Source organism: Lichenostomus cassidix, chromosome 2 (genome assembly GCF_008360975.1).
Source record: "Lichenostomus cassidix isolate B80296 chromosome 2, HeHo_3.0, whole genome shotgun sequence".
In the NCBI taxonomy this organism is placed as follows: domain Eukaryota; kingdom Metazoa; phylum Chordata; class Aves; order Passeriformes; family Meliphagidae; genus Lichenostomus; species Lichenostomus cassidix.
Genome location: NC_139482.1, coordinates 122,596,451 through 122,607,823, shown reverse-complemented (window position 1 = coordinate 122,607,823; position 11,373 = coordinate 122,596,451). Strand labels below are relative to the sequence as shown.

General features: G+C 39.5%; 1 long non-coding RNA gene across 1 annotated transcript in view; it reads right to left on the bottom strand.

Moving 5' to 3' along the window:
* Positions 1-2,319: 2,319 nt before the first annotated feature.
* LOC146442155 (uncharacterized) overlaps positions 2,320-11,373 on the bottom strand; it is a 32,730-nt gene continuing 23,676 nt past the window's right edge. The window contains exons 6-7 of the long non-coding RNA XR_014850169.1: positions 5,677-5,955; positions 2,320-2,540 (exon numbers count right to left, since the gene is read on the bottom strand). This is a non-coding gene — a long non-coding RNA (uncharacterized LOC146442155). The remainder of the gene's footprint in view (positions 2,541-5,676; positions 5,956-11,373) is intronic.

The window sequence follows — 11,373 nt, the reverse complement described above, 5'->3', positions numbered from 1 at the left end:
CAAATTCATTGTGTCATCAGCAAGACTGTCATTTCTTTAGGACTTTTTTGGCTGGATTTTCTTGTACTTCTAGGAAGTTCTGAAAATCAGAAAAAACACTAACTGTATGCAACAGATATTTGTCAGCTTTAGCAAAATTCTAGGGAGTTTAAAATGTTTTATGGTGTAACGCAGAGGGGGGGGAGGGGTGGAAACAGGCCTCTGCGTTTACCGAAAGTGTCTCTAAGGCTATCAAGAGATCACTCCAGCCAGCACTGCTCTGGTGCTGTACAGAAAGACCCTTCTCACACCCGTGCCGGTGTAAGGCACAGATTCTCACTCACCCAGAGAGCTGGATAGCTCATGCATTACCAGAGACAAAGAATCCAGAGGCTCAATCAACTGGATGTTCCAGATATTTATTCCAGAGGGTTCCAGGGTGAAAGAGGAAGATGAGCCCCAGGTGTCCCTAGATATAGGGATCACCTGGGGTCAGGGGAGAGGAGGCGAGGGGAACACTACAACCAATGGGGAGAAGGGAGGGATGAGTCAGGGGTTAGGTTACAGCCAGGGGGATTTACATAATTTGGGGAGGGACTTATCGTGTTACTTCGACTGGGATGTTTTGCCACCAGTGAAACCCTGCTGTACTGGAACCACTTGGCTCCCCAGCTGTTCCTGAGGTGGTATCACCCACCACCACAATGGTGTTAATATTAACATCAAATTATATTATAAACTTCCAACATAATATTCAGTTCTAAGATAGAAAAGATACTGTGACAGGGTTATTATTATCATTATGAAAAACCACATGTAATGATATGCAGCAGTTTTGAACACCACAGTTTATTGGCCTTGATTCAGGATAAGATTGAAGCATTTACTCACTAGGACAAAGCTTGAATGCTTTGCTGATTGGCACTTCATTAAATTTGGGGAAAATAATAGCCTTTTTCATTTTCAAATTCAAGAACTGTGGCATGAAAATTACTTTCTTTTCCTTTTGCTGAAAGGAGGAGAAACCAGGTAGGAGCTAGGATTCTCCTAGCTCATATAAACCATAAATTAAAATACAATTTACACTACAAAATCAGTCCTAAAACATGCAAAGAACATCTCTGGGTATCTTGTTCTCCCTTGTTTTCCTCTTTTTGCTTCTAAAAAAATCCTCTAAAGTGGGTGATGATTTGGCAAAGGCTTTAAGTTCCCTGTCTGGTTCAGCCTTTTCTTCCTAAGTCAGAGCAGAATCACTAAGATTACTTTCAATGCCAAACTAATGCTCCCTGAGGGTGCTCTGACAGTGCATGTGTGACTAAATGACACATCTTACACTGCATATTTCAAACTGTGAGAACTAAAGGGATTTCATAGCATTTACTGCCTAACTAGAGTCCTCCTCTTCTGTTTGCTCCCTCTCCCTAGCCTTCCTTTCAATCCATAAACCTATGCAGAATTGATGGATTGCACAATATTGCTGAGGAGTATACCCATTGTTTTAGCAAAGGAAGAGCTATTTTTCAAAGCACTCATCCAGAAATTTGGCTGATCACAATAGTACTCTAGGCCCCTTAGGGCATTTCCCTTTTCTTCTAGATAAGACAAGACACTGGAGAATATGTAATTAAAAAAAAAAAAAAAAAAAGCCAACCAAATAACAACAACAACAAAACCTCCAAACCCCACATATGGCAAAATAAAGCAAACAGACATTGGAACATTTTGCATTTGTGACTCATCATGTTCCTGAATTGGGTATGACAAGCCTGCTGAAGAGAACAATTGGATGCTTGACTAGCTCAGGATGTCCTGAATTTCAGTCTTATTTCAATTCAGGATGGCACCTCTGAGATGAATTTTCTGATCATCCTCACTTACCAGTTAGATTCACACAGAGACCAGGCTCTGAATGCCCAGATGAAATTTCTTTCAGAGGAAAGCAAATCTGGAGTAGTGTGTCCCCAAAGCATGCTCCTTCAAAGCCTAAAGTATTTGGTCCACAGTCTGTGAAGCTGTTAAGTAAACTTGCCCTAAAGTGCATATGGTGTCAGTGTCAGACCTCAGCACACACTCATTTGCTCTCCAAATGCTTCTGTAGAGCTGCACTGATTGTCACTATGAACGCTGTCCCCATGGCCACATTAGGATACAGTTTGTGCACACACTCATGAAATCTACTTGTGCAAATATGAAAGACTTTTGCCTGCAGCCATTCTGGGAAATCAGGCTCAGTGAGCACTCTTTCTGTGAAGCAGTTGTTATCCAAATGCTGCAGGTCAGTATTTCAAAGTGTATGACAGAGAGACTATAGCTGAAATCAATAAAGGCAGAAACTCAGTGTTTAATCCCTTAAAATTTAATGAGCATTTTTTATTTGTAAATGAAGATATGTTTAACAAAAATTTCTGAGATTTTCAAAAGATGTCACAATTTTCATTGTTCTTATATTGGCATGAATAGCTGCATACTTACACCTATCTATAGATTCAAATTGATGAACGATCAACCCCTTTGATTCAAAAGACCACTTGCAGACCCATGTTCACAGTGCTTCCATATGCCTGTAGAGGGAGGGTCACAGCAAATTACTACAAAACCTGACTGAAGTCTCCAGAAGCAGTAAAATATTAGTTTATTGCCAACACGTGTGAACCCAGAAATTATGGACCTCAAGAACAGCATTTGGGGCAAGGATATATACATGAACATGTGAGAATGATCAGAGGAAGCTGGATAAATTACTCTATGAACACATCAGTATCTCATTGTGCAAAGAAAGTGTAGTTTGGCAATTATTTCTGCATTCAAAAGAAACTGGAAAATGTGCATGTGAGTTGTTTAAAAAGTTATGGTCATAATATTTGTGTCATATTACAGACATTTTTGTGAATATGAAAGCATAGTTGTGCAGCATTTCTTAAAAAAATATATATTAAAAGTAGATAAAAATGAAGTCCATATTTTCACTGTCTTTGGGGACCACACAGGTAAGGGCTGAAAATAGTTACTAATGGGAAAAATTTTGTAAAAAACTCTCGCTCCTTGTGAAGAAGAGAAACACAAGATAGTACAGTATGACAGCATATCAATGTGCACAGCTAATTAGGAAGAATTTTTGAGTCAGCAAAGTGCAGGTGGAAAAAGTGTTGCTCTGCTGCAGTTTTCTGAGATCTAAAGCCCTAGAATTTTAAGCAACAATTTATGGAGCAAGAAGACAAGAAATGAGCTTGCATTTATAGGAGGTGGAACAGGGAAGAATGTAAAAGGTCTTTTTCAATTCAAATATGCTGTTCTTTTCCTTGCTAAAATTAATTTTGTAAAACAGGTCCATAGATGCTGATCACTGTTTCAGAGCCCAAGCTGCAAAATCCAAGAGTGTAGTGTCAACTACACCCAGTGGGGTAGTTTCCAAGAGAAGAAATATGGTTTCATGTGACTTGTTTCTCAGCTCTTTTTCAGAAAGATATGCTGATTTTTTTTCAAAAAAGCTCCAAAATATGAAGAAAAATCAGAGCGCTGAAGTACATTTTTAAGGATTCTTTGACTATCTTGTTTCAGACATTTCAAACTCCTGACAAGGGCTATTCTGAGAACAGTAAAGTCTCATATGAATATATTTTTCTGACACGAACTGTAGGCTGAAGCCAGAGATTAAGTTAAACTAACCTATGTTAGTGTCTTTGGAATATTGTTTTCTTTTCCCTCAGAGATGCTGTTGTACAGACACTACCCATTGTATAGAATAAAACAGGGTTGTTACTCAGACTTTTGTGGTTACAATATTAGGTTGGAACACAGTTTCAGTGGCAAACTCTGCTGCATACAACAGTGATTTTATCAAGATAGAGAAGAAGATTCCAAAGACTGCAAGAGTACCCAAAGGTCTTCTAAGAAAAAAAATCTTCATATTTTCACATATATTTGTCTTTTTGATTACACTCTAAGGTTCATTAGGTATAGGCAGGTCCTACATTTAGCCCAGGAGTCCATAAAATCAGTTATACAAGAGTGCAGCCAGGCCCTCAGCACCAGAAAGGAGATCAACTCCACATCCTGACCCTTACCAGCTGCCTTTGTTCTCCCCCTCTCAATTTGTTAGGGCTTTTTGTACATGGAAGTGGGCTATAGGGAGAGTATCAGTTTTTTAAAATTATGTTTAATAAAGTACAACTATTAAATGGCCCTTTGGGTGAAGATGGCTTGGATTGAAATTCATATATAGTGACTGATCAGGATTTGGACTTCCAAATAGAATGGGTGAAACAGCATTAAATGCTCGAAGATGACTTGAAGTATTAATTAAGAATTCAACTTAAAGTCAGCTTTCTCTGATAATGAAAGGCATCGGTCTGTGGAGATTTTTTTTGTTTGGTGGCCTTGCAGCATTTTTCTTCCAACACTTTTCTGCTTTTAGGTTAAAGGCTTGTACTAAAACATCGTAAGTTTCTAATGGCATTCTAGGAGAGCTGTCAGAAAAGCTAGGGCCACTTGCTTCTTCAATGACAATATATTTTGCTGAAAAGCTTTTTAGGAGTATGTGGAAAACATACATAGTATCTGTTCTGTTAATACCATTATTGTGTGTCCCACAATATGGTACTTGGTCCTTCAAGACTGGAGTGTGGCAAATTCTGGTGCTGTATTTCCTCTTAAAACATGTCAATAGTCCAACGTATAGAAAAAAACCCACCACTTTATCAAACACATAATTAGAAATAAACTTGAGATTTCAGCAACTACCAGAATATTGACATGTAAAAATCAATTTAATAATAATCATAGAAACTCATATTCTTTATATTACACATCAGTGAGTAGTGGAGTCAACAGTTTGTGAGGTAATTTTTCAGGTGGTGTTTCAATTGGCCATGCAATGACATTATTAGCCCTGGAGGTATTTAAAAGACATGTAAATGTAGCATTTAGGGACATGGTTTAGTGCTGTAGTGTGCTTATAAGATTTTTTGCATATTGATGGTGTTCTAGAGACTTCTCTCTAGCAGAAACCTGTACCATCCCATGCTGTAATCTTATTGGTTTACCCCTTTCTCCTCCCTGGCTCCTCCCCTCTGGCTTCCCCTAGTTGGTTCTTCTGAGTAACCACGCCTCTGTTCCCTCTCCTGATAACCCGCTGAGGAAGCCAGACTCGGGGTTCACCATCTTGGCTTTCCAGCACCCTGAACCCTCCCCCGCCTCTCCATCCTTCTCCACCCTCCTCTGACCCTCAACTGTGGACCTTAATAAATCCCTGGAAACTCCAGATGGTGATCCTGCACTTCTTCCATCGCCACACCTTCACGGAGTCTTGCGTCCCCTGCAGCCCCACTGCCTGCTACAGCCACGTGTCTGCCTGGCGTGTTCTGGCCCTGGGCAGCCCCTCCACACTGCGGCGTGGGGTGGTCGTTCCTGAATTGCGATACCGCGCTGCCGCAGTTTAGTGCAGGACTTGGCCATGCTGGGTTAATGGTTGCACTCGATAATCTTGAGGGTCTTTTCCAACCTAATGTTTCTATTATTCCACTGACACGATGGCTTTGTAAAGGAAACTATTCCAAATGCTCCTTTCTGGAATTTCGCTCTGACCAGAGTCCACAGTTGGGACTATTTCTTTTGGGTAAACCTCCTCCTCACAAAAAATACTCCAAAAAACCACCACCACCACCCATTTTAAAAAATTTAAAAAAAAAAAACCAAAACCTCAAACATTTTTCTCTTTGGATTCATTTCCCCTGGAACAATTTTTGCAAGGCCAATTGTGAGTCACCAGTGGCACACTCTCAGCACTGTGACAGCAGCCCTGCTGATGGGATGCAGAAGCACCTTGGATTTTGCTGGTAAAATGGTCCACAGCTGAAGCAGTAGCATCAGAGGCTTTGCAGAAGGAGTATTAGATATCATGACACTAGCCACATGAGTACTGAAGGAGCTGATTGCAATGCAGCTCCTCCACAGTGACCTCCACAAGGCTTTTTTACCCTGCTAAGGAAAAAATTACTCTTCGTTCATATTGAATAAGATGGATCCTTTTCATTTCCAATTCTAAGCATTTTCTATGTTCCTTGTTTAAAACTGGTCACCCAGCACCAGCATACTTATAAAAACTGATTAATTATATCAATCTAGCTGCTGGCTTGTTTATGAGGTTTGTTATTTACAAGATAGGAAATTAAACTTTGCATAGTGAGTAAAATCAGATTGTTACTATTCAAGTTATTAATTGTATTTTGCTTGTAATTTTCATACTGTCAAACATATATTCCAGTTTGCAATTAGTTTAACAGCTTTTGTTTGTTTCATCATATCAAGTTTCTGCCTAATTTTAAAAAATATTTAGTTTTCCTAATCTGAATACTAGAATTTCATGACAGAATTATGATTACAATGCTGATAGTGCTTTACAAGGGAGTGTTTAATTATTTGGGGTGTATTGAACCAAGTGTTCTGGAAGAAAAAGAGGATAGAGAATACAATATCACTTGATATTTTGGTGTCATTATGGACTTCACTCACTTATTCTGTCCTGGATTCTCAGTCTTCTACAGATGCAAAACATGCCTGCTCACCTACAGCCTAGATATTTCATATGCAGAAAAAGAAATTTAACTGTATGACCAGTCCCACACACAAAGTCCTTCCCACATATATCTGCAGTTACTTACACCTAATCACATCAGTCTAAGTCTACTTAGAAAATTACTTACCTGCTTGAAATAGGTTAGGAGCTTGATTATTATTGTTTAATGCTAGAATAGCAGATCCTGATGGAGACTTCTATTTTTATAAACTATATTTATATTTTATTCAGTCACTTTTGCGTGCTTTACAAAAATTTTTTAAAATCTATTGTTAGCCACACTACTAAAAAATAAATGGTTCAGATACGTAATTTGGAAAACTGAGCCAGGAGACTTCTGGATGGAGAGCTTGTCACTTAAGAATCTGTTTGCTTGGCATTTGACTAAATCAGATCCAGAGAATGTAAGTGTTACCAGCTGGGGAGCACTACTATAATCATAATAATAGTAATAATAAAAATAAATTTTAAAAACCTTCAGAGAATACATTTGAGTATGTACTGCTTTGTATTTGTACTTAAATACGCAAATGAAACCTGTGGAACTAAATATCCATCATCCTGAAACTTGCAAAAGCGTGGAGAAGCCTTCACTGGAGGAGTTCAATTTCTTCTGAAAGACAGCAGAAAACTCCAGCCAAATTTTATAATGGCTGAGTGAAACAGTCATGTAATTTAATCTTTCTCCAGCATAAAAAAACTAGATGGCTTGTAACCCAGTATTACTGCATCAGGCCATATGTGCTGGATCATCAAAGGCAGTTGAAGTAAACAGATAAGCAGGAAATCCAGTCTGGCTTTACAAATCTAGAGTGCAATCAGCTACTTCCACAAACTTAGTGAAGTGACCCAGAGCTCAGCAATCTGAACGATGAAAAATGTTTATGCATTTTACTCATAAATTGTCCTTCACTGAATGCTTTGGGCATGAGAATAAAACATTTTGCTGACAGGTTTGCAACTCTGGGAGAACAAGTATTCTTAATCCGTAATAAATATACATTTTAAAGTCTGTTCTTGAAAAAAAAACAGTACATTAACTAGGAAATAGCAGTCATTACTGAAACAAATAGGGCAGTATAGACAAGCAATACCAAAACCAATGGCAAAAGTACTGACTGAGGTGAACAGGAACTCTTGCTGGTCTGGATCTAAAGATCTTCTAAGGGGATCAAGCATAATCTGAGTTTGTTGCTTCTGAAAATCCAGTCATCTTGAACTTGACACAGTTGGGAACCACCAGCATTAGACAGGAGAGGAAGGAGGTCCTCTCCACACCCAGGTCCTCTGAGAGCGAGTGGCTCCTTTAGGTTTACATGCTGATCCTGCAGGCAAGGTTTCTTAGGAGAGCTGAGGTACACAGTAGCCTTTAGAGGCTGATCCTAAGCCACAGAACCACAGAGATCAACCCTAAAACCTGAACTTAAGCACTTGGTTAAAAAAAAAGGAGAAAAATTTACCAAAAAAATGTTTGCATCAATTTTAAAGTTTGACGCTCCTTCTTGGTGAAACAATCTCACTTCAGTTTGGGCCCCATACTCTTTTCTCACACAGCTTCAGAAGGAATATCCCCATTGTCTTCTCTGCAGCCACAAAAAAGTCCTTAGAACCTGGAATACTGCTCTTATTTCAGGTCATAACTGCAGTGACAGCACATAAGGATCTTTTACCAAAGGACTAAACGGAGACTTACATTTTATTACAGCATAGGATATAAATAATAATCAAGAAATACCAGTAGTCTGGTTTTCAGTGATTTTTTTAACAGATATAAATAGAAGATACATACTAATTAATGGATGAAACACTATTTTTACTTAATTTAAGGTATATTCAGTGAGCCAAAATAGCTAGGTGATTGCTATCCAGAATGCACAATCTTTTCAAATGGTCTGCTGAAACCAGAACAAAACATCTAAATTTGTGCCAAAAATAAACATTCTGAGGAAGAAACAGGAACAAAGCTAGTTATTTGTAAGGGAGATGTTATGTATTGATATTTTTAACTGATTGTTATTTATTTTTTCTGGAAGCAAGCCTGCCATTTTCGTACAGCTTTTTGGTTTGTATTTTTTTAACCAGTTTTATGCCACTGGATGGTAGCTACTGATGAGATGCAGTCAGAAGAGCTTTCTGTGTAATTGCACTTTCAGTGAAGCAGTCAGATCCTCTTCTTCAGCACTTGCTTGCTCTCACATCCACATATTCTTATTCGTATGCAGTGTCTTATCTCTTGCTGTCTGGCCTGTGAATTATGTGTCTGGTTTTATGTTTTCTGCCAGTGTTTGCTCATCACTGGTTGGTCATTTTTCACCTCCTGAGTTACACAGTCATCACTGTTACCACTTGTAATTCCATGATATAAAATTAAAAGTATGTCCCTTCACTTCAACATTTAACCCTGTTTGTGCTAAAAGAGACTGAGGACTGTTCTAATCACAGCATGTGGGTTTGTTTTTTCCTAATCAAGATCAATCTAAAGATGAAAAATTAGATAATGAGTCTGCAGTATATTATTACTAAAGTTATCAGAGTCAGCAGCAGTCCTGGCCTCTGTCTATGAAACACTGGGCCATAATAGATCACTGTGAGGTTAAGTCTGCTCTTCCCTATTACGGTACACAGCAGGCTGAGTGGGGGAGAGACAAATTAAATGGAGAGGCACACAAGTGTGTGCGAATCAGAGAACACTGCAGGGCAGCAAATGGCTTCCTGGAAGCAGCAAGAAGCACTTAATCAGAGGGACCATGTGAGTGGCAGGAATTACTTGCTCCCTTAGCTGGGAGATGTGAAGCATCTGCTCCAATGCTGCCATTAAGTCACCATAAACACCCCCATTCTCTGTCATGCAGCACTAAGAATCAAACACTGGTGGAGTGACTGTCTTCCCAGTATTGCTGCCAAAAATACTTCAAGGGCATGTGTGAACGGAGGAAAAAACCCAACAGTTTGCTTTTCAGGCTGAATTACCAACACAAAAATACATGCACTTAAATGAATATTCTGTTCACACAGCAAAGTGTTCAAGAAATTGAAATACCTATGGGATTTCCAGTAGCACATCTTAAGAGGATTCCTCTATTTATTGTGACTTTTATTAAAAAATTAATTGCTGACAAATCTATCACATATTGTGTGCACAGATCTTTAATCATCTTTGGCTGTGCATTTCTTTAAAGCACTTTGTTCTTGACAAAACCCGAAGAGTCTCTAGGCATGCCAGAAATAGTAATATTTATGCAAATGCCTTGGCCCCAACTGACAGTCAAAAGAAAAAAAAAGACAAATTAACCATTTGCTAGTAAAAGACCAGTATTGTTTACAAAGGAAAAAACATACTTAAATTATTATTTATTTATGAAATGCTGAATCAACGAATCAGATAAGCCAGAAACCTTGCCAGGATACTTTTCCCATCCTGTTTGGGTTGTTTTTACCGCAAATGGATTGAGAGAAATGAGTACATTCTCCAGATCACAGACTCTTTGGCAGCACTTACTATAAAAAGATTGATCACATGAGAACAAACCTATCTCCACCTGGGAAGGAGGTGTGGAACTAGATGAACTTTAAGGTCCCTTCCAGCCTGAGCCATTGTATGACTCTGTGAAATTACAGTTTGACAGCCCACCTCCCACAGCAAAGCCCTGTGGCCAGACACAGGTGGGACTCCAGCTCCAGAAGCATGAGGCTGTCTGATCTGACCCCAGGGTCCAGCCACACCCCACCAGGAGAGAAATCCCCCTTTGCCCAGCCAGGGCACTAGGAGCCTGCTAACACGGGTGAAGCTGAGCTGGGCAGAGGCACAATTACACGGTCAAGTAGCACAATGAAGGTTCCCAGTCGTCAGAGAGCTACAGGCTTTAGTAAGGCACATGCTGGAAGTCATGGCTTCTTATTTCCAGCAGACACTCAAGGAAGAACAGAACCTGAGGCAAGGTCAGAGGAATGCCATATAGGACAACTTCTGAAACATCTCCAGGTAAAGCTTAAAAATGCATAAAAGCACACAAAAAAAGAAGTTAAAAGTTCCTTTCCCGCAGATTGAAGCTGAATCACAAGTCAGTTGGCAACTTGTTTCTCAGGAGGTCTCCAGGAACAATCAGTGCATTTGCTGCTGGGAAGTATAAAAGGCAACATATTCACAACTATGGTCGCCATTCCTGAAATGGCTGCACCGCCAGCTGTGGTCTATAATCCCTGTGTATTCAGTGTTGAAACTGCCCTTTCCTTCCTAAATGCTAGAACTAGGGTGAAAATGCTAAGGCAAAGACTGTCTAAATTAAAGACACATGCAAAACCAATACTGTAGAAATGAACATGCAAAAATTCATTGTCATCTGCAGTGTGCAGCAGTTAAGTATTCATCTCCAACCTTGGGAGCCTAAAAATGTACTGGAAGCTCAACTGAGTAAAACAATTGTTATAGAGCATGGAACAGTACCTTGTACTGCTTTGGAATGCAGCTGTGTAGCTGAACAGTGCTGCTGGTGGGACCTTCCTTTGTAGACCCAAAACAAAGGGCTGTGAGCAACCTGTGGACAAGACACTTTGGGTTTTGTGCAAGTGACCTGTGCTGCTAACACCCTTCTGAGCAGGGACTCATTTTTAACTGTAAGGAGAGAAGAGTGCACTAAATGAGGCTTGCTCCTTGCAAGCAGACCCACCTGAAAATGGATCAATCTTGGGGTTTACAGAGCAAAAAGCTAGACAAATCTAGGAATTTTAATATGGTTTGAAAGGCTCACAGGGGACATACGTGCTTTCCCTCCCATTCAAAACCTAGAAGCATCTTCCATGGTCACAGTAAAAGACCTTAG